At 53.5% G+C, this 21,309-nt stretch overlaps 1 protein-coding gene across 1 annotated transcript in view; it reads left to right on the top strand.

Annotated features, from left to right (window-relative positions):
• Positions 1-1,280: 1,280 nt before the first annotated feature.
• Positions 1,281-21,309, top strand: part of LOC140429731 (transmembrane protease serine 11C-like) — a 125,280-nt gene continuing 105,251 nt past the window's right edge. Inside the window, exon 1 of the mRNA XM_072517074.1 lies at positions 1,281-1,431. The gene's annotated coding sequence lies outside the window, so the exon portion shown is untranslated. The remainder of the gene's footprint in view (positions 1,432-21,309) is intronic.

A 21,309-nucleotide genomic window follows, 5' to 3' on the forward strand; every position in this document is an offset into this window, starting at 1 on the left:
AGTTCAAGATAAGTTGATCTCGGGGGTATGGGTAGGGGAGGGCAAGGTGTCGGAAATACACCAGGAGTTGAAAGAAGAGGGGGAAGCGCTGGTAGAAGAGTTGAAGGGTAAATGGGAGGAGGAGCTGGGGGAGGAGATCGAGGAAGGTCTGTGGGCTGATGCCCTAGGTAGGGTTAATTCCTCCTCCTCGTGTGCTAGGCTCAGCCTGATACAATTTAAGGTGGTCCACAGAGCGCACTTGACGGGGGCGAGGTTGAGTAGGTTCTTTGGGGTAGAGGACAGATGTGGAAGGTGCTCAGGGAGCCCGGCGAACCATGTCCATATGTTTTGGTCATGCCCGGCACTGGAGGGGTTCTGGAGAGGAGTGGCGGGAGCAATATCTCAGGGTCCGGGTCAAGCCAAGCTGGGGGCTAGCAATATTTGGAGTAGTGGACGAACCGGGAGTGCAGGAGGTGAAAGAGGCCGGCATTCTGGCCCTTGCGTCCCTAGTAGCCCGGCGAAGGATCTTGCTAATGTGGAAGGAGGCGAAACCCCCCAGCCTGGAGGCCTGGATAAATGATATGGCTGGGTTCATAAAGTTGGAGAGGATTAAGTTCGCCTTGAGAGGGTCTGCGCAGGGATTCTACAGGCGGTGGCAACCGTTCCTAGACTATCTCGCGGAGCGTTAGAGGAAGGTCGGTCAGCAGCAGCAGCAACCTGGGGGGGGTGGGAGGGGTTGGAGGGGACGCCCTGGGAGGGGGGGGGGGAGGGGGGGGGGGAAGGGGGGACTGCCTGGGAGGGTGGATGAGCAAGAGATAACATGAACGGTTGGGGAAACTGGCACGTACGGGTGAGGGCCAATGTACAAAGCTGTGTAAATATATCATTTTGCCATGTATATATCTTGCTCTGCGCGATTTCTTGGTTTTTTTTGTTACGAGGGGGGGGGGGGGTTATTGTTTGTAAGGGAGAAAAATTGTGTTAAAAAACTTTAATAAATATATATATTTTTTAAAAAGCTGCCCTAAATGAGTTAGTGACAGAAATGGGAGACAAGCTAAATCAGGATTATTGGACACACTGGATAATAAGAATGAATTGTTTACAATCCCAATGATGAGATCATGAGAATGGTCTCTCAAGGTTAAAATTCCAGGACAGTCACAGCATCATGAAAAGACACTCAGTCGACATCATAATATCTTTGACCTCTGACTCCCAGACTTCAGTCTCCTCTCTCTCAGGTGTATAAATCGTGGGTTAGTCATGACTCGATGGTGGTCAGAAGGCTGTGAGTTCAAGTCCCATCCCACAGACGTGAACGAAAATCTCTAAGCAGTACTGAAGGAGTGCTCTGACTTCCATGACTTCTCAGGTTTTCTAAGGCGCAAAGCCGACATGTACTGATGAAGGAAGTCTCCAAAAGCTCTGCCCAGCTTTTCGTGCCAACAAGTGAGGATCCTTTTAATCATTGCTGCTTCCTGATTTGTACTGATTGTGGTCGGGGAGACTCTATGGAGGGGTTAAAATGGTGGCTGGGAGCAGATTCTTGGATTCCTGACTCCATTCCTGGGGCTTTTTGATTCTCAGCTCATTCAGGTCCTGAGCCCACACCCTGCACTCCTGACCTGGCTGGTCCATTGCGGGGATAGGCATGTCCTAGTCCTCTCCAATTTCCATGAAGCCCGGCCAGCCTTTCAAAGAGTTGTGGTTCAGCATTTTAGTGGTGTACTGAACAGTTGTGTCCATGAGGGGATCTTTTGAACTTTCCTTTCAAAAGGTTCCCCTTGTCCCCCACATGTCAATGTATGCCCCCACCCACCCTTATGGCCCCTCATGCTGCCATGCCAAGCTATAGCACTTTCATGCCTATTCATCCACTTAACACTGTATAGACGCAATGGACCCTACAATGATAGTTGAATGTTTGATGGATTTCTCAGCTCTTAGCCAAGCTCATTAGACATTCTTAGTTGAGAGTCCAGGAATCCATTACAGTGTTGGGACAGCTTAACCCCAGAGAAAACATTGTTTGACTCACAGCTTTGTCTCTCCAGATAAAGAGGATTCAAGTGCTTTATAGAGGATCACAGACCAAAGTGTCATTTCACACCTATCCAAATTGCCTTGCATGGCCTCCTTTGTGAGTTGCTGCAGTGTGTTGTTGAAAACTCACCACTATTCTTAGAAGTCCCCCTATACCAAAAAGGGCCGACATTCTAAATGGTGAACAGGGATTTTCACTCCCCAACTCCTATGCAGGCTTCGGTGTGTGCTATTCAGTTCAAACAATATTTTCAAGTTATCCCCGGTATAACCCATACCTTCACAGAAGATTTCATCTACTTACCACTTAGTAGCATCGATCCTGGGTCCCGCATTGCTAAGTAAGTAAAGTAGACTTTGGAATAATCACTGTTTCAGGTTAATACTTTTAAGTTATTTTATTATTCTATATTTTTTCTTTTAAAAGATGCACTGTCTCTCCAGAAAGATAAAAAGATCTTGTTTCTGGATCCTCCTGGTTGGTTGAAGGGACCTTCAGGCCCACCTTGACAATCAATCTTATTTAAAGTCTGGTCTTCTTTAGATGTATTCACTGTTCTGCTCGGTTGCTATGTCACCAAGCTGTGAGAGCTGACTCTGCTGGCTATCTCTGAGCTGACTCTGCTTCCTCTTTAAATTCTGGTCTTCCTTAGATGTATTAGCTATTTTAGCTCAGCTACTTGGCTCTGTCCCTTTCCCATGACTGAGCTGACTGTAAGCTGACTCTGCTTGCTTCTCTTGTTCCTTCTCTGCTTCTCTCTGAGTTCTGGTAGTTCCTCTGCTCCTTTCTCAGGGTTTATATATTTTTCTAACAGTTATCAAGTTTTTATGACTTTATTGTAAAGTAACTTTTATTTCACTTGGATTGTAAAATGTATCTTTGATCTAAACATTCTAATTTAACTAAGTATTCATTCTGACATAACCTCACCTCTCAGGTCTCTGAATACATTGTTTCCTTTGTGATGTTCAAAGTTCCTTTGTGATATTCAAAAATGCTTTGATTTCAAGAGGGGTGTGAATTTTGGTTCTTGTCATTTCTATAATTTTATTTTCCAATTGTGTCCCCAGCTCATAATTTTGACTTTGATTTTGGCTTTAAATTATGTTTCTCGTAGACTGATAGTCTCCAGTTTTCTTTAATTTACTTGGTGTAAGCAGAATTTCACGCCTATATATTAGCCTCCCTAGTCATTCTTTTCTATCTGCTGCCTTTACTTCAATGAAGGTGTGAATCATTGCTTTTAGCATAATGCTAAAAATCCACTTGGTTATAACTTGAAAGGTTTACATTTATCTCTAACTCAACTGAAACCCTCATCCATGCTTTTCCAGATGCTTACTAAGATAGTTAATTTCAATGAAGGTGTGAACCATTGTTTTTAGCTTCATACAAAAATCCTGTGTGTTTGCTAAGCCTGCTTGACTAAGGCGATCTGCATTTTACAATCCTGCTCTTTGCAGCTGCTGTTAACCCTTTGTGGGATCTTGCCCTGTATTAACTCATGTTTCTCTCAGACCAGATATTGCCAGACTTCCATGTTTCAAATGACACATCTCTCCATATTATCAATTACAAGTGCGTGTGATATTCTTTTCAGCAGTTGACTCGCTGGGCCACCTTCATGGGCAGAAGGTGTCAACTGCTTTGGGGTGGGATTGGAGTCACCTACTTCAGAGCGTAGAACAAAGAATTAAAATAACAGGCATCTCTCTCCTGCACTGGTGTGATCTAGCCTGGCTTAAGCTTGAGTTACAGTACCTCGAGTAACAGTACCTCATATTTTGATTCGGACTTTACATCTTTCAGACTCAACAGTTAAGTTCAACAAGTTCAGGCCGTACCATCTGTTCACTCTGCTTTTCTCTCCACAGTGTGGTAGTCACCACTGTTTGTATAATAGTTGTATTAGAGGTAATACTGTAAGGCTCCTGTGCTACAGGTACAGGGGTAGATCCCTGCCTGCGGTTCTGCCCAGTAGGCGGAGTATAAATATGTGTGCACACCGAGCTGCTCCCATTTCTGGTAGCAGCTGCAGGAGGCCACACATCTCTGCTTAATAAAGCCTTGATTACTCTCTACTCTCATCTCGTCGTAATTGATAGTGCATCAATTTATTAAGCAGAGATATTACAGCGATGGAACTACGCATCAAGCCAGATCGCCTACAGCCGTACCCTCAAGCAGCCAACACCACGTCGGCCTTTGACTACTGACTCGCTTGTTTCGAAAGCTACCTCGGATCAGTGACTGAACAACCCTCGGACGCACAGAAACTCCAGATCTTGTACTCACGGGTGAGCTCCGAGATTTTTCCCCTTATCCGGGAAGCTATTGAGTTTCTGAAATGACACTATATCCGGCCGATCAACAAGTTCTATGCCAGGCACCTCCTGTCCACACGGCAGCAACTCCCCGGTGAGTCATTAGACGATTTCTGGCGTGACCTGCACATCCTGGCGAGGAACTGCGACTGCCAGGCAGTTTCGGCCACTGAACATACAGAATTCTTAATCAGGGATGCTTTTGTTACGGGCATGGGGTCATCCGCCAGCGCCTATTAGTACGGGGTACGCTCGACCTCGCGGCGACCAGGCAACTCGCGAACTCGCTAACGGTAGCCTTCCGTAACGTACAGTCATACGCCCCCGACCACACGGTGCCCTCATGGACATCGGGGGCCCCACCAGTGGCCGCCCCCAGCCAACCCCAAGCCTGTGCTGCGATGCAGCCAGACAACTCCGGGGGGCCCAAATGCTATTCCTGCGGGCAGGCAAAGCACCCCCGGCAGCGCTGCCCGGCGCGGAGTGCAATCTGCAAGACCTGCGGGAAATAAAGACATTTCGCTGCTGTGTGCCAGGCCCGGTCGATCGCTGCTGTATCTAGGCCCAGTGCGCCTGCACCCGCGTGCGACCCGTGGGCGCCGCCGTTTTCGTCCCCGCAGACCGTGTGCGGCCCGTGGGCGCTGCTATCTTCCTCCCAGCAGACCACATGCAGCCCATGGACGCCGCCATCTTTAACGCCGCCCGCCATATGTGCCCTGTGGGCGCCGCCATCTTTAGCGCCATTTTGGACGGCGCCTCAAGACCCCTGCTCGTCGGGCACTTCATCTGGCCGCACATTGCCTGCCACCGCCGCCGCCGAGCCCGGGGCCTACCAACACCAGCCGCAGCTCGCCTCCATCACGATCGACCAGTCCCGGCTGCACAACCTCGCAACCGCGACGACGACTGTGAAAGTCGATGGCCACAAGACATCCTGCCTTCTTGACTCTGGGAGCACGGAAAGCTTCATCCACCCCACGACGGTAAGGCGCTGCTCCCTCGCGGTACACCCCGTTGGCCAGAGAATCTCCCTGGCCTCCGGATCCCATTCCGTGGAAATCCAGGGGCACTGCATTGCCACCTCACCGTCCAGGGCATAGAGTTCAGCAACCTCCGCCTCTATGTCCTCCCCAACCTCTGCGCTGCCCTGTTACTCGGCCTGGACATCCAGTGCAACCTCCAAAGTCTAACTCTAAAATTCGGCGGACCCCGACCACCTCTCACCGTTTGCGGCCCCACGACCCTTGAAGTCGACCCACCTTCCCTGTTTGCAAACCTCACTCCGGATTGCAAACCCGTTGCCTCCAGGAGCAGACAGTACAGCGCCCAGGACAGGACCTTCATCAGGCCTGAGGTCCAGCGGCTGCTGCGGGAAGGCATCATCGAGGCCAGCAACAGCCCCTGGCGAGCCCAAGTGGTGGTAGTGAAGACTGGTGAGAAGCACAGGATGGTCATTGACTACAGTCAGACCATCAATCGGTACACGCAGCTCGACGCGTACCCCCTCCCACGCATATCTGATATGGTCAATCAGATTGCACAGTACCAGGTCTTCTCAACAGTGGACCTGAAATCTGCCTACCACCAGCTTCCCATCCGCAAGGCGGACCGCCAATACACGGCGTTCGAAGCAGACGGCTGCCTTTACCACTTCCTTAGGGTCCCTTTCGGCCTCACTAATGGGGATCTCGATCTTCCAACGTGAGATGGACCGAATGGTTGACCGGTACGGACTGCGGGCCACCTTCCCGTACCTAGATAACGTCACCATCTGCGCCACGACCAGCAGGACCAGGACGCTAACCTCTTCAAATTTCTCCACACTGCTAAACTCCTTAACCTCACGTACAATAAGGAGAAGTGCGTGTTCCACACCAACCGCTCAGCCATCCTTGGTTATTTTGTGGAAAATGGAGTTCTAGGGCCCGACCCTGACCGTATGCGCCCCCTCATGGAACTCCCCCTTCCCCACTGCCCCAAGGCCCTGAAACAATGCCTGGGGTTTTTCTCTTATTATGCCCAGAGGGTCCCTAACTATGCGGACAAGGCCCGCCCACTCATCCACTCCACAGATTTTCCCCTGATGGCTGAGGCCTGCCAGGCCTTTAACCGCATCAAGGCAGACATCGCCAAGGCCACAATGCATGCGGTCGACGAGACCCTCCCTTTTCAGGTCGGGAGCGATGCATCGGAAGTCACTCTGGCCACCACCCTCAACCAGGCAGGCATGCCCGTGGCATTCTTTTCCCGCACCCTCCATGCCTCTGAAATTCGGCACTCCTCCGTCGAAAAGGAGGCCCAAGCGATCGTGGAAGCTGTGCGGCATTGGAGGCATTACCTGGCCGGCAGGAGATTCACTCTCCTCACTGACCAACGGTCGGTTGCCTTCATGTTTAATAATACACAGCGGGGCAAGATCAAAAATGATAAAATCTTAAGGTGGAGAATCGAGCTCTCCACCTACAATTACGAGATTTTGTATCGCCCCGGCAAGCTCAACGAGCCCCCCGATGCCCTATCCCGAGGTACATGTGCCAGCGCACAAGTGGACCGACTCTGGGCTTTACACGAGAGTCTCTGTCACCCTGGGGTCACCCGGTTCGTTCACTTCATAAAGGCCCGCAACCTGCCCTACTCCATTGCGGAGGTCAGGGCTGTCACCAGAGTCTGCCAGGTCTGCGCGGAGCTCAAACCGCACTTCTACCGGCCAGACCGAACGCAGCTGGTGAAGGCCTCCCGCCCCTTTGAACACCTCAGCATGGACTTCAAAGGGGGAGGGGGAGTTCCATGAGAGGGCGCATGCGGTCAGGGTCGGGCCCTAGAACTCCATTTTCCACAACATAGCCAAGGATGGCTAAGCGGTTGGTGCGGAACATGCACTTCTCCTTATTGGACTTCAAAGGGCCCCTCCCCTCCATCGACCGAAACACGTATTTCCTGAACGTGGTCGATGAATACTCCCGATTCCCCTTTGCCATCCCAAGCCCCGATATGACGTCTGCTACGGTCATTGAAGCATTCAACAGCATCTTCGCCCTGTTCGGTTTCCCCGCTAACATCCACAGCAACCGGGGATCCTCCTTTATGAGTGATGAGCTGCGTCAGTTCCTGCTCAGCAAGGGCATTGCCTCGAGCAGGACGACCAGCTACATCGCCCGGGTAAACGGGCAGGTGGAGAGGGAGAATGGGACGGTCTGGAAGGCCGTCCTGTTGGCCCTGCGGTCTAAAGATCTCCCGGTCTCCCGCTGGCAGGAGGTCCGCCCCGACGCGCTCCACTCCATCTGATCGCTACTCTGCACTGCGACTAATGAAACCCCCCATGAACGTCTCCTTGCCTTCCCTAGGAAGTCCACCTCCGGGGTTTCGCTCCCAACGTGGCTGGCAGCTCCAGGATCCGTTCTCCTCCGCAAACACGTGCGGATCCACAAGGCGGACCCGTTGGTCGAAAGGATACAACAACTTCATGCGAACCCACAGTATGCCTACGTGGCGCCCCCGACGGGCGCCAGGACACAGTCTCCCTCAGGGACCTGGCACCAGCTGGATCCCCACCCACGGCCCACCACCAACTGACCTCCCCCCTCTGATTGCCCCGGCGCCACTCACCCTCCCCCAGTGCCCGCTACAGCCCTCGCCCCAGGGCGATTTGTCCTCCCACTGGTTCCACCCGGGGTTGAAGATGAGGACAACACGCTCCCCGAGTCACAGGTGACCAAGTCGGCGCCTGCATCACCACAGGGATCGAGGCGCTCACAGCGGAGGATCAAGGCACCCGACTGGCTGAATTTGTAAATTGTCACCAGACTGTAAACTTTAAATTCTCACGAACCTGAAAATTCTTTTTCCACCACCCCCGATGGACTCTTTTTTAACAGGGGGTGAATGTGGTAGTCACCACTGTTTGTATAATAGTTGTATTAGAGGTAATACGATAAGGCTCCTGTACTACAGATATGGGGGTAGATCCCTGCCTGCTGGCTCCGCCCAGTAGGCGGAGTATAAATGTGTGCGCACACCGAGCTGCTCCCATTTCTGGTAGCAGCTGCAGGAGGCCACACACCTCTACTTAATAAAGCCTCGATTACTCTCTACTTTCGTCTCGTCGTAATTATAGTGCATCACACAGCTGCTCTCAAAGTGGCATGGTGGGATTTCGACATATTCTGTGGATTAATAGTCAGTACACTGCTGTTCCCCTTTGAGGTTAGTGTTTGATTCAATCCGAATGATCCAAGTGTTCTGCAACCTGTCACTGTGCGCTTCAGAAGAATTTAACACAGTTTCCATGACAGTTAACCCACAGTGATCAAAACAAGGTGTAAATCAAGGTTGAATGAAGCACTTCCACTGTTCAAATTACTCAAAACATCCTTCGGACCACTAAGTCTGAAGAAAGCATTGATTGGAAGCAGCTGTCTGACTTTCCCTATCTTTATGCCGAGAGATGCCACACTAATAGTAGTAACACATCCTCTCCCGCAGAGGCAAATTATTGGAGGTGCCTGAACTTTAAATAAGAACAAAAAATGCTGGAAATGCTCAGCAGGTCTGTAGACGGAGAAATTGAGTTCATATTTCAGGGGGATTAGCGTGCATAGGAACATAGGAAGGAACATAGGAAGGAACACAAGTAGGCCATTCAGCCCATCGAGCCTGCTCCGACATTCCGTATGATCATGGTCGATTGGGCACTTCAGCGCTTTTTGCACACACTAACCTCATAACCCTTTAGAATAATAATCTTTCTTAGTATCGCCAGTAGGCTTAACACTGCAATGAAGTTACTGTGAAAATCCATATTACATATTGTTAATCAAACATCTATCGATCTCTACCTTAAACATACTCAATAACTGAGCTACCACAGCCCTCTGGGGTAGATAGTTCTACTTCAAGACATTTCTCCTCATCTCGGTCCTAAGTGGCATCCCCATTATTTTGAAATAATACCCCTTGGTTCTAGACACCCCGACCAATGGAAGCATCTTGCCTGAATCTAACCCATCGTTTCTTTGAAATATTTTATAGATTTCAATGAGATAACTTCTCATTCTTCAAAACTCTCGAGAATACTGAACTGGTTTGCCAAATTTCTCTTCATAATACAGTCCTGTCATCCCCTCAAAAAATCTAGTGAACCTTGGTTGCGCTCCCTCCACAGCAATAATATTGTTTCTGAGGGAAAGGGCCCAAAACTTAGGGCGAGATTTTCCAGAGAAATTTCGAAGTGTGCTAGCGAGTGGGAATTGCCAGGAGCTTCCCAGCGCACGGCCCAGCGAGGCCTGCAACGGAATTCAACGTTAATTGTTCCACTTAACGAGTCCTCACGAGCTTCTCGCCCCAACGGATGGCTCACCAGCTGTTTCGCTGTGACCGCGCTCTCCAACCTCCTGCACACAAGGTTGAGCAGCCCTTATGCTGCACTTGCTCAGCCAATCCCAGCAATAATGGCGCCGAGGAGACCTGCCCCAAGATATGGGGACGCTGACCTGGGGAAGCTCCTGGATGTTATGAAAGCCTGGATGGATGCCTTGTTCCCCCGAGGGTCCAGGGGGAGATTAGCCATAGGGCAGCCAGCGCCGCCTGGGATGAGGTGGCGGCAGCAGTCAGCTCGGGCAGTGTGAACAGGATGATTGGCCTTCAGTGCAGGAAGAAGGTCAATGACCTACATCAGGCAGCACGACTGAGTAGACACCAACCTCCCCCCTCCCCAAGGGAGCATCCACCCCCCAACCCTCTAGACGACCCCCAACCCTCCCTCCACCCCCTCCCCCTTTAACCCTCCCCTTTCAATCTGGTGAGCACCACACTGCTGATGTTGCACATCTGGTGGAGGCAGGAATCCCCAGGTAAGACAGCAGTTGGAGGGCTGCTGGATCCCAGGACCCAGCTGGGTCCCAGCCTGATGCTGAGCCTCTGGAACCGGGTTACCCGGAGCTGATGGAGACAATAAGGAGCAGCCGTGACATTCAGAGGGAGAGATCACTCCAGCAAATCCATAGCCGATTGGAGGAGTCCCAGAGGCAATGGGTGCAGGAGACGGTGCCGGCAATGTGTGGCACCGAGGCCAACACTGCGAGGGTGGCGACTGCAGTGGAGACGCTGGTGCACGATGTCAGCACCATTAGGCGTCGCTCAGTCAGTGACCACCATGGCCGAGGGTCTCGACGGAATGTCTGCCTCGCTGGGGAGTTGTTGCCCAGTACCAGGCTGACCTTGATGAGGTTCTGCGGGGCAAGTCCCGCTCTCAGATGGGCATGGTCGAGGCTCTGCGGAGCGTGTCCTAGTCATAGGTGGCCATTGCCGAGGCCCTGCAGTGTGTGGCCTGGTCACTGGGGGATGTGTCCCAGTTAGTGAGGAACATTGGTGAGGGCATCGACACCATGGTGCAAACATTGGGGAACCGCCAGGGTTGGCAGAGCCAGATGATGCAGCGGCGGTCGGGGCTTGAACCAGCTGCTCCTCCATCCCAAGGTGGATCCCAGAATCTATGGCACTGACTGGGAGGTGAGGGCACCCGGTGCCTACATGTGGCCACCAGCACTCCCCCAGGTTCCACTCCTCTGCTGAGGCTGCGTCTCGGGGTCAGCACACGGGACAGGATGGCATGGCTGTGCATGTGCTGTCGACAAGTGAGCCGGGGCCTTCCGCCCCCAGAGGATGCCCACCAGAGGCATCAAAGACCACGGGACGAGGTAGGCAGCTGGCTGCCTCCACCACAGATGTGCATCCTGGGGAGACACCTAGACGTAGTGGTAGAGCTAGGAGGGCCAAGCATGTTAAGGATCACTGAGAGGACCGGAGGAGGATGTGGGGATGGGGGGGGGGGGGGGTAGGTAGGGGGTGAGGGAGGGTTGTGGAGGGTGGGGGTTGGGGGGGTGGGAGCCCACTTCACCCCCGCTGGACTTCAATTTTTTAACAGGGGGTGAATGTGGTGAACGTATTGCAGCTACAATTTTCCACTGTATTGTATTGCATTATGTTGATGCCCTTGTGGGCTCCGCCTGTGGCTCTGCCCCTCGGGGGAGGTATATAGATCTGCAGCCTGTAGGCGGCACTCAGTACAGAGCAGTCGCAGGCGTGCACAGATCTAGCTTATTAAAACCACTGTTCACTTCTACTAATCGTCTCGTGTGAATTGATGGTTGCATCAGGCCCCAACACTGATCCCTGCGGAACTCCACTGGACACATGCTTCCAGTCAGAAAAACACCCCTTGACCATCATCCTTTTTTTCCTGCTACTCAGCTACTATTGGATCCAATTTGTCAAATTTCCTTGGATCCCATGGGCCCTTACCTTCGCTGTCAGTCTCCCACGTGGGACCTTATCATAAGCCTTGCTGAAGTCCAAGTAGACTATATCAATGCATTGCCCTCATCTACACACCTGGTCAACCCTCCCCTTAACAAAACCAGGTTAAAGTCCAACAGGTTTGTTTCAAATCACTAGCTTTCGGAGCACTGCTCCTTCCTCAGGTGAATGAGCAGTACTCCAAAAGCTAGTGATTTGAAACAAACCTGTTGGACTTTAACCTGGTGTTGTAAGACTTCTTAAAATGCTCACCCCAGTCCAACGCCGGCATCGCCACATCATGATTAACACAACCATACTGACTGTTCTTGATTAATCCCTGCCTCTCCAAATGCAGATTAATTCTGTCTCACAGAATTGCTTCCAATAGTTTCCCCACCACTGAGGTTAGATTGACTGGCCTGTAGTTTCCTGGTTTATCCCTTGCTCCCTTCTTGAATAATGGTACCACATTGACTATCGCCCAGTCCTCCAGCAACTCTCCCGTGCCAATAGAGGAATTGAAAATTATTTCCAGCGCCCCTGCTATTTCCTCCCTTGCCTCACTCAGTGGCCTGGGATACATTCCATCTGGCCCTGGAAGTTTGTCTACTTTTAAACCTGCCAGACCACTCAGAACCTCCTCTCTGTCTATGCTAATCGCTCTAATTTTATTGCATGATTTCTAAACTCACATCATTCCTCTCCCTAGTGAGCACCAACACAAAGTATTCATTTAGAACCCTACCCACATCCTCCAGCTCCACACAGAAATTACCCACTGTGGTCCTTAATGGGTCCTACTTTTACCCTTATTATCCTTTTACCCTTAATGTACTTGTAAAGTAATTTAGGATTTTCCTTTATTTTACCTGCCAGTATCCTTTCATGACCCTATTTGCTCCCTTAATTTTCCTCATGCAAATTATATACGCCTCCAGGGCTTCTGCTGTTTTGAGCCCTCAATACCTGCAATAAGCCTCCCCTTTTCTCTTTATCCAATTCTGTATATTCCTCGATATCCAGGCTTCATTGGAATTGTTGGTCCCACCTTTTTTCTTGATTGGGAATGTTGGCCCTGTACTCTCCCTATTTCCTTCTTGAATGTGTCCCACTGTTCTGTCACAGATTTGCCTAAAAGTGTTTGCTACCAGTTCACTCTGGCCAAATCAAATCTGATCTTATTAAAATTTCACCTGAGGAAGGAGCTGGGCTCTGAAAGCTAGTGATTCGAAACAAACCTGTTGGACTTTAACCTGGTGTTGTAAGACTTCCTACTGTGCCTTATTAAAATTGACAGAGAAAATGCTGGAAAATCTCAGCAGGTCTGGCAGCATCTGTAGGGAGGGAAAAGAGCGAACGTTTCGAGTCCGATGACTCTTTGTCAAAGCTAAAAGACAGAGAAAGTGGGAGATATTTATACTGTAAAGTGGGGGAATGAAAGATGAGTCATAGCCACAGAAACCAAGGGAACAGAGTGCTAATGGCAGTCCCCAGAGAGAACAAAGGGTGCGAAAGGCCAAACAGCAGAGAAACTAAAATCAGAGGGTAAACTGTGACAGATGTAGATGTGGGGATGGGGGGACATGGGTGGGAGAGATGTGAAGGGGGAAGCAAAGGGGAGAAAAGGTAAGGAAAGTGGTAATAAGATACGGGGGGGGGGGGATTTATATAAAGAAAGACAAAATAGAAATAAATGGTAAAAGGCAGTTAAAATGAAATGGGATGAAAACAAAGGGGTCGAGGTCGGGTAGAGCTAATCATCTGAAGTTGTTGAATTCGATGTTGAGAACGGAAGGCTGTAGCGTGCCTAACCGGAAGATGAGATGCTGTTCCTCCAGTTTGCGTTGAGCTTCACTGGAACATTGCAGCAGGCAAAGAACAGACATTTGGGTATAGGAGCAGAGTCTTGTGTTGAAATGGCAAGCAACGGAAGGTCAGGGTCCTGAATGCGCACAGGCTGAAGATGCTCAGCAAAGCGATCACCCAGTCTGCGTTTGGTCTCTCCGATCTGGAGGAGACCACCGCTTAATGGGCCTTACTGCACTTCTCTCCGACAGAATTTCCGTATGTCCCTTCCCCGCTATCCATCTTCACTGCTTTCCCCAATGCCAGGGCATTGCGCAGCCCACTCAAGGGGAGCACCCCTACAGGGGCTCCAGGCGGAGGCCACGGAGTGTACCGTTGGCAAGGGCCGATGCTATCCCTGGCAGTAGGGACGGGTGCCAGGGCCAGAGTCCCAATGGTGCCGGGCACCGATGGGGCCAGGAGTAAGCGGATGGGTGGGTGGGGGGGGGAGAATATGGAGTCCGCAGTGCCAACCAGGGCCACTGTGTACCCCATTGGACCTGGTTGGGCATGGGAGTACACACCATGTAGGCCTTTCATCCCTGCAGACAATGGAGATTGGAATTCCACCAGCAATACCAGCTCTGGGGGATGTCCTGCGGCTGTACGAGCTGCAGCTGCTCGAGGAGGACGAACCTGCAGCAGCATAGCGTGCTGCAGTGGAACAGGAGGCAGATGCTCAAGATGAACAGCCGGCTGTCCAACAGGCTGAGGAGGAGGTGCAAAGGAGGCACCACATGAGGCTCACGTGTAGCGGCAGTGCCTGTCATTCGAGGACGTGCCGGACCAGGCATGCCGTCGAAGACTCCGGCTGAGCAGGGGGGCAGTGCGACATACCTGCCAGATCAGGGTGCATGGGGGGAGGACACCGGTTCCCGGTGGCCATCAAGGTGGCAGTCGCCCTGAACGTTTACACCACAGGGTCCTTCCAGGCACTGAGTGGGGACCTGTCCGGGACCTTACAGACCTCAGTGCAGAGGTGCATCCGCATTGTCAAAGAGGCCCTATATGCCCGCTTGGCACAATAGATCCATTTCAATGTGGGCTGAGTCCACCAGGATGCCCGGGCGGCAGGGTTCGTTGCCATCGCCAACATGCCCCGGGTCCAGATTTGGCTCCTGGGCAACAGGGTTTATCCACTGAGGCCGTGGTTGATGACGCCTATTCGGAGGCCACAGGCGACGTCGAGATTCGATAGAATGACGCCGATGCAATGACCAGGGGCGTGATCGAGCGGTGCTTCGGCCTCCTGAAGAAGCAGTTCAGGAGCATGGACCACACTGGAGGGGCCCTCCAGTATGACGCTGAGAGGGTCGCCTGCATCGTGGTGGCCTGCTGCATCCTCCACAACATCAAGCAGCAGAGGGGCGACATGCTGGGGTGGAGGATGAACGGCAGGCCTCACCGATGAAGAGGACGTGGGGGAGGACGAGATTGGACACGAAATGAGGCCCATGCAGGCACAGGAGACAGCACGATGTGTGCACCATGGCCAATGCACACGGGACGCTCTGATCGCCTCTTGGTTCACCAATTAGTGGGGGAACTGGCCAGGGGCACGGACACCACCTGCCCCCCCCCCCAACCCCTCACCACCTGGCCATTTCACCACCTGCAACCCACCCCGCACTGAGTGGTGATTCCTGCCCACGGTAGCACTTACCACCATGCACTTGGTGATCCCTGCATGCGAGCTGGGCAATTTATTACACACAGTCCCACTGGATCCCTGGGGTGGCGGTGGTGGGGACAGTCGGTGAGGGAGGCCAGCCACCACCACCCCCGCACCCCCTCTCTGGCATGCCCAGACCCGCCGACCCCTCACACCCATCTGACAGAGCACTGAGACAGGTTGTAACAGATGTTTAATGTCGACAAATATATACAGATATGTGCCCTAGCCCTATTACTAAACAGCCCTGCACACGTGCCAACTTAACTGGTGTCCTTACCAGCCCTAACACTACGTCTAGGTCGTTCCCCAGATGGTACATCAGGAGTGGAGGCAGCCTGCTGTGATTCCCGCCCTGCGACCTGGGTCCCTGTTGGCGGCCGTTTTCTGGGGAAACCGGGATTGGATGGGCCTGGCTGTTGCTCGGGTGTCTCAGGTGGTGTGGTGCCGCCCTGTTCTGCCCGCTGCCCACCAGTTGTGCCAGGGACAGGAGGGGGGGGTGGAGTCTGAGGTGCTGCAGTGTTCAGCACCTTCCCTGCGGGAGTCACTGGCATGGGTCCCAGCATCTCCTCCTCCCTGAGGGTGACCCAACTCCAAAACAAAATCCCAGAGACGAAAATACTGATTGAATGGATTGACTTTCCGAAGTTAGGAATGCAACATCAGGAAATGGCCCAACTTACACGTCACAAATTCAAAAGGAAATTCGGCCAAACATTTCAGCCGAAGTCAATTCATCAAAATGGTTACGATGGCTTACTCAGAAAGGCAGACACATTTCAAAGCAATTGATGCGCTATCAATTACGACGAGACGAGAATAGAGAGTAATCGAGGCTTTATTGCACAGAGATGTGTTGCCTCCTACAGCTGCTGCCGAAATGGCTGCAGCTCGGTGAGCACACGCATTTATACTCCGCCTACTGGGCGGAACCAGCAGGCAAGGATCTACCCCCGTATCTGTAGTACAGGAGCCATACCGTATTACATCTCTGGAAAAGGTCACAAAGATCACAGCCGGTCGGGTGCCTTGATCCTCCATTGTGAGCGCCGCAGTCCCGGTGGCGATGCAGGCGCTGGCTTGGTCGCCGGTAACTCCGGGGGCGTGTAGTCCTCATCTTCATCCCCGGATGGAACCAATGGCAGGACGGATCATCCTGGAGTGGGGGCTGTGGTGAGGTGCGCTGGGGGGAGGATGGGTGGCGCCGGGGCAGATGGGGTGGAGGGGTGGGGACCCAGCTGGTGCCAAGTCCCTGAGGGAGACTGTGTCCTGGCGGCCGTCGGGGTAAGCCACGTAGGCATACTGCGGATTTGCAAGGAGTAGCTGTACCCTCTCGACCAACGGGTCCGCCTTGTGGAGCCGCACGTGTTTGCGGGAGAGAATGGGTCCTGGAGCTGCCAGCCACGTTGGGAGCGAAACCCCGGAGGTGGACCTCCTGGGGAAGGCAAGGAGACGTTCATGGGGGGTTGCATTAGTCGCAGTGCAGAGTAGCGATCGGATGGAGTGGAGGGCATCGGGGAGGACCTCCTGCCAGCGGGAGACAGGGAGATTTTTAGAATGTAGGGCCAACAGGACGGCCTTCCAGACCGTCCCGTTCTCCCTCTCCACCTGCCGTTTCCCTGGGGGGTTGTAGCTGGTCGTCCTGCTCTAGGCAATGCCCTTGCTGAGCAGGAATTGATGCAGCTCATCACTAATAAAGGAGGATCCCCGGTCGCTGTGGACGTAAGTGGGGAAACCGAACAGAGTGAGGATGCTATTGAGGGCCTTGATGACTGTGGCAGACGTCATATCGGGGCATGGAATGGCGAAGGGGAATCTGGAGTATTCGTCGACCACGTTAAGAAAGTACGTGTTTCGGTCAGAGGAGGGGAGGTGCCCTTTGAAGTCCATGCTGAGGCGTTCAAAGGCATGAGAGGCCTTCACCAGGTGCGCTCGGTCTGGCCGGTAGAAGTGCGGTTTGCACTCCGCGCAGACCTGGTAGTCTCTGGTGACCGCTCTGACCTCCGCAATGGAGTAGGGCAGGTTGCGGGCCTTTATGAAGTGAAAGAACCGGGTAACCCCTGGGTGACAGAGACCATCGTGTAGGGCTAGGAGTTGGTCCACTTGTGCGCTGGCACATGTACCTCAGGATAGGGCATCGGGGGGCACGTTGAGCTTACCGGGGCGATACAAAATCTCATAATTGTAGGTGGAGCTCAATCCTCCACCTCAAGATTTTATCGTTTTTGATCTTGCCCCGCTGTGTCGAGCTGAATGTACCGATTGATGACTGTATTAATTACCATCCTGTATTTCTCCCCAGTCTTTACTACTACCACTTGGGCTGTCCAGCGGCTGTTGCTGGCCTCAATGATGCCTTCCCACAGCTGCCGCTGGACCTCAGGCCTGATGAAGGTCCGGTCCTGGGCGCTGTACCGTCTGCTCCTGGTGGCGACGGGTTTACAATCCGGGGAGAGGTTCGCAAACAGGGAAGGTGGGTCGACCTTAAGGGTCGTGAGGCCGCATACGGTGAGGGGTGGTAGGGGCACACCGAATTTCAGAGTTAGACTTTAGAGGTTGTACTGGAAGTCCAGGCCAAGTAACAAGGCTGCGCAGAGGTTGGGGAGGACGTAGAGCTGGAAGTTGCTGAACTCTACGCCCTGGCCAGTGAAGGTGGCGGTGCAGTACCCCCGGATCTCCACGGAGTGGGATCCGGAGGCCAGGGAGATTCGTTGGGTAATGGGGTGTGCCGCGAGGGAGCAGCGCCTTACCGTATCAGGGTGGATGAAGCTCTCCGTGCTCCCGGAGTTGAGAAGGCGAGGTGTCTTGTGGCCATCGACTTTCACCGTCGTTGTCGCGGTTGGGAAGTTGTGTTGGCCGGGACTGGTCGAGCGTGATGGAGGCGAGCTGCAGCTGGTGTTGGTGGGCCCCGGGCTTGTCGGCGGCAGTTGCGGGCAATGAGTGGCCCGATGAGGTGCCCGATGAGCAGGGGTCCTGAGGCGCCGTCTGAAATGGTGGCGAAGATGGCGGCGCCCACGGGCCGCACGTGGCGGGTGGCGTTAAAGATGTGCAGCCCGTGGGCACTGCTGAGGTCTGATGGGGGGAAGATGGCAGTGCCCAGGGGCCGCACGTGGGTTGCGGGGGCAAAAATGGCACCGCCCACGGGTCGCACGTAGGGGGTGCAGGAACAATGGGGCTGGTTACAGCGGCGATCGACCGGGCCTGGCACACCGCAGCGAAATGTCTTTTCTTCCCGCAGGCCTTGCAGAGTACGCTCCTCGCCGGGCAGCGCTGGCGCCGGGGTTGGCTGGCTGCCGTGCGGCGCACAGGCTTGGGTTTGGCTGGGGGTAGTCGCTGTTGGGGTCCACGATGTCCAGGATAGGGTCGCCGTGCGGTTGGGGGCGTACGCTTGTACATTATGGGAGGCTACCGTTAGCGAGGTTGCGAGTTTCTTGATCGCCGCGAGGTCGAGCGTACCCCCTTCTAAGAGGGGCTGGCAGATGTACGCCGACCCTATGCCCGTAACAAAAGGGTCCCTGATTAGGAGTTTGGAATGTTCAACGGCTGAAACTGCCTGGCAATCGAGTTCCTCGCCAGGGCGTGCAGGGCACACCAGAAATCTTCCAATGACTCACCAGGGAGTTGTTGCCGCGTGGACAGGAGGTGCCTGGCGTAGTTTGTTGATCGGCCGTGTGTAGTTCTCTTTCATAAGCGCCATGGTAGTTGGACGCGTCCCGGATAAGAGGAAAAATATCGGAGCTCATCCGTGTGTACAGGATCTGTAGTTTCTGTGCCTGTGAGGGTGGTTCTGTCGCTTATCCGATGTAGGCTTCAAAGCAAGCTAGCCAGTGGTCGAAGGCCGGCGTGGGTTTGTCTGCTTGACGGTGCAGCTGCAGGCGAATGGCTTGATGCATAGTTCCATCGCTGTAAAATCTCTGCGTAATAAATTGATGCACTATCAATTACGACGAGACGAGAGTAGAGAGTGACCGAGGCTTTATTACGCAGAGATGTGTTGCCTCCTACAGTTGCTGCCAAAATGGCTGCAGCTCGGTGAGCACACACATTTATACTCCGCCTACTGGGCAGAGCCAGCAGGCAGGGATCTACCCTTGTACCCGTAGTACAGGAGCCTTACCGTATTACATCTCATATGTCTACTATATACAAACAGTGGTGACTACCACAGCAATTATGTGTAATACTTATGAAGAACTCTGTGTGCTTTTGACACATTCTAACCAGTGAGAAAGTAGTGCGAAGTTTTGCTAGGTCTAACAGGGATGGACTGTCCCACCTTTCCTTACTCTTTCCATTTGTTTTCTTTATAAGATATACAACACTTCACAGTTACAAATATTCAGATTGGTTCCATTATCCAAATAAATGCTGCAATAGCTGCAGATTCGAGAAAACCCTTTAGAAATCTTTGACCAGTTTGACACAATGATAAATGCAGCCTTCTTCAAAGCCTGGAAGCATGATTCTCCGTTTCTGAGACTAAGGGATGGATTCTCCGATTTTGAGGCTATATCCGGCGGATGTGTCTGGTTTTATGCCGAAGAAGTTGGTGTCGCCACCGCACGATCCTCTGACCAGTGAGGGGCTAGCAGCCATGCCACATAAAATACACGGCATTCCCGATATAAATGCCTGGAGAATTGCCGAGTCCGTGGCCGCGCCTGCGCACGGCGACGATCTGCAGCGGTAACTCTGTACGGCATGGCACCGGCAGCGCGCGAACCCGACCTGCCAGATAGTGCCCCCCCTGGACACAGCCGAAGCCCCCCCCCCCTCCACCAGGCCCCCCCAGCCGAAGCCCCCCCCCCCCCCCCGGCCAGCAGCATGGTTCCTCCCCCCCCCCCTGACTGTGGCGGCGCTGGACACAGCCGCAGCGGGCACGCCGGGTTCACAAACACTGAGAGTGCACTGCCCCGTGCGATCGGGAACTCGGCCCATCGGGGGGCGGAGCATCGGGGGAGGGCCTTCAGGTAACTTCCTGAGGCGATCCCAACGGCATGCGGCATACTCCTCGATGGCGCCGTTTTGGAGGGGCGGAGCATCCGAAAACAGGTACCGCCCCCGATTCGGTCGGAAACAGGGATTCTCCGCCCGATCAGCAATTACGATATCGGCATCGGGCAACGGAGAATCCCACCCGAAGTTTTGATGCCAACGCAGAATTCGAGGACTTTCATGCCAGCAAAGCTATCGCGCACCTGGACCGATTCTGCCACTGTTGAGGGGCTAGCACCGGCACCACGTGGACCACAATCAATTCCAATGAGGAATGGTACGAGATTCGCCGGGTCCGGGATTGACACTCAAGAGGCTGACAAGCTGCAGCCGCACATACACACTTCACTCCCCACACACCATCCCAGCCAATAAGATGACAGGAAGCAGAGCAGCCCCGAGGTTGACTAATGCCGAGCTGGAGACCCTCCAGGACATGGTGGAGAAGAGGCGTTGACCCTGTATCGCGGCCTGGGAAGGAGTATGGCAGACGCCGCCATTGGCCGTGCCTGGCCGTAGGTTACAGAGGTGCTGAGTTCCATGGGTAACATAGTCCAGACCGGCCAGCACTGCCGTAAAAAACTGCACAACCTCCTCAGGGTGGCCATGGTGAGTAGAGAGCACTGTGTCCCTGGCACTAACCCCCTTCCCACACACCCAAAACCCTAACTCCCCAACCCGGAGGACGGCCAAAGCCCCACCCTGCCCCACATGCCGGCACCCATACTGGCCGCCATGGCCGGGTGCCCACCCCCTGGGCTGGATGTGTCGGACTGTATAACACTGTTGCCTTCTGTGTGTTCCCAACCACCCCCTGGAAAGGGCCAGGCATAGCTGCCGGGACCGGGAGAAGCCAGGAAGGGGACCATCAGACCTGTGGTCTCCCATCATGGCCAAGTAGAGGGCCCTGGACGTGGTCGCTGGCCTGGAGGAAAGGGGGGTCACCGAGGTGGAGCTTGGTCACGGGCGAGGGAGTGAGACCCCACTCTGTTGTAGTTCCTCATGACACGTGTATCAACCCCCTCACCCCCATATCACCCTCAGCCCAACACCACCCACACCGTCTCACCCCCATACCCCATCACCCCAACATCACCCTCACTCTACGCTGCTCACCCCACAACATCCTCACCCCAACACCACCCTCACCC

This window comes from Scyliorhinus torazame, chromosome 9 (assembly GCF_047496885.1).
Source record: "Scyliorhinus torazame isolate Kashiwa2021f chromosome 9, sScyTor2.1, whole genome shotgun sequence".
Taxonomy (NCBI): domain Eukaryota; kingdom Metazoa; phylum Chordata; class Chondrichthyes; order Carcharhiniformes; family Scyliorhinidae; genus Scyliorhinus; species Scyliorhinus torazame.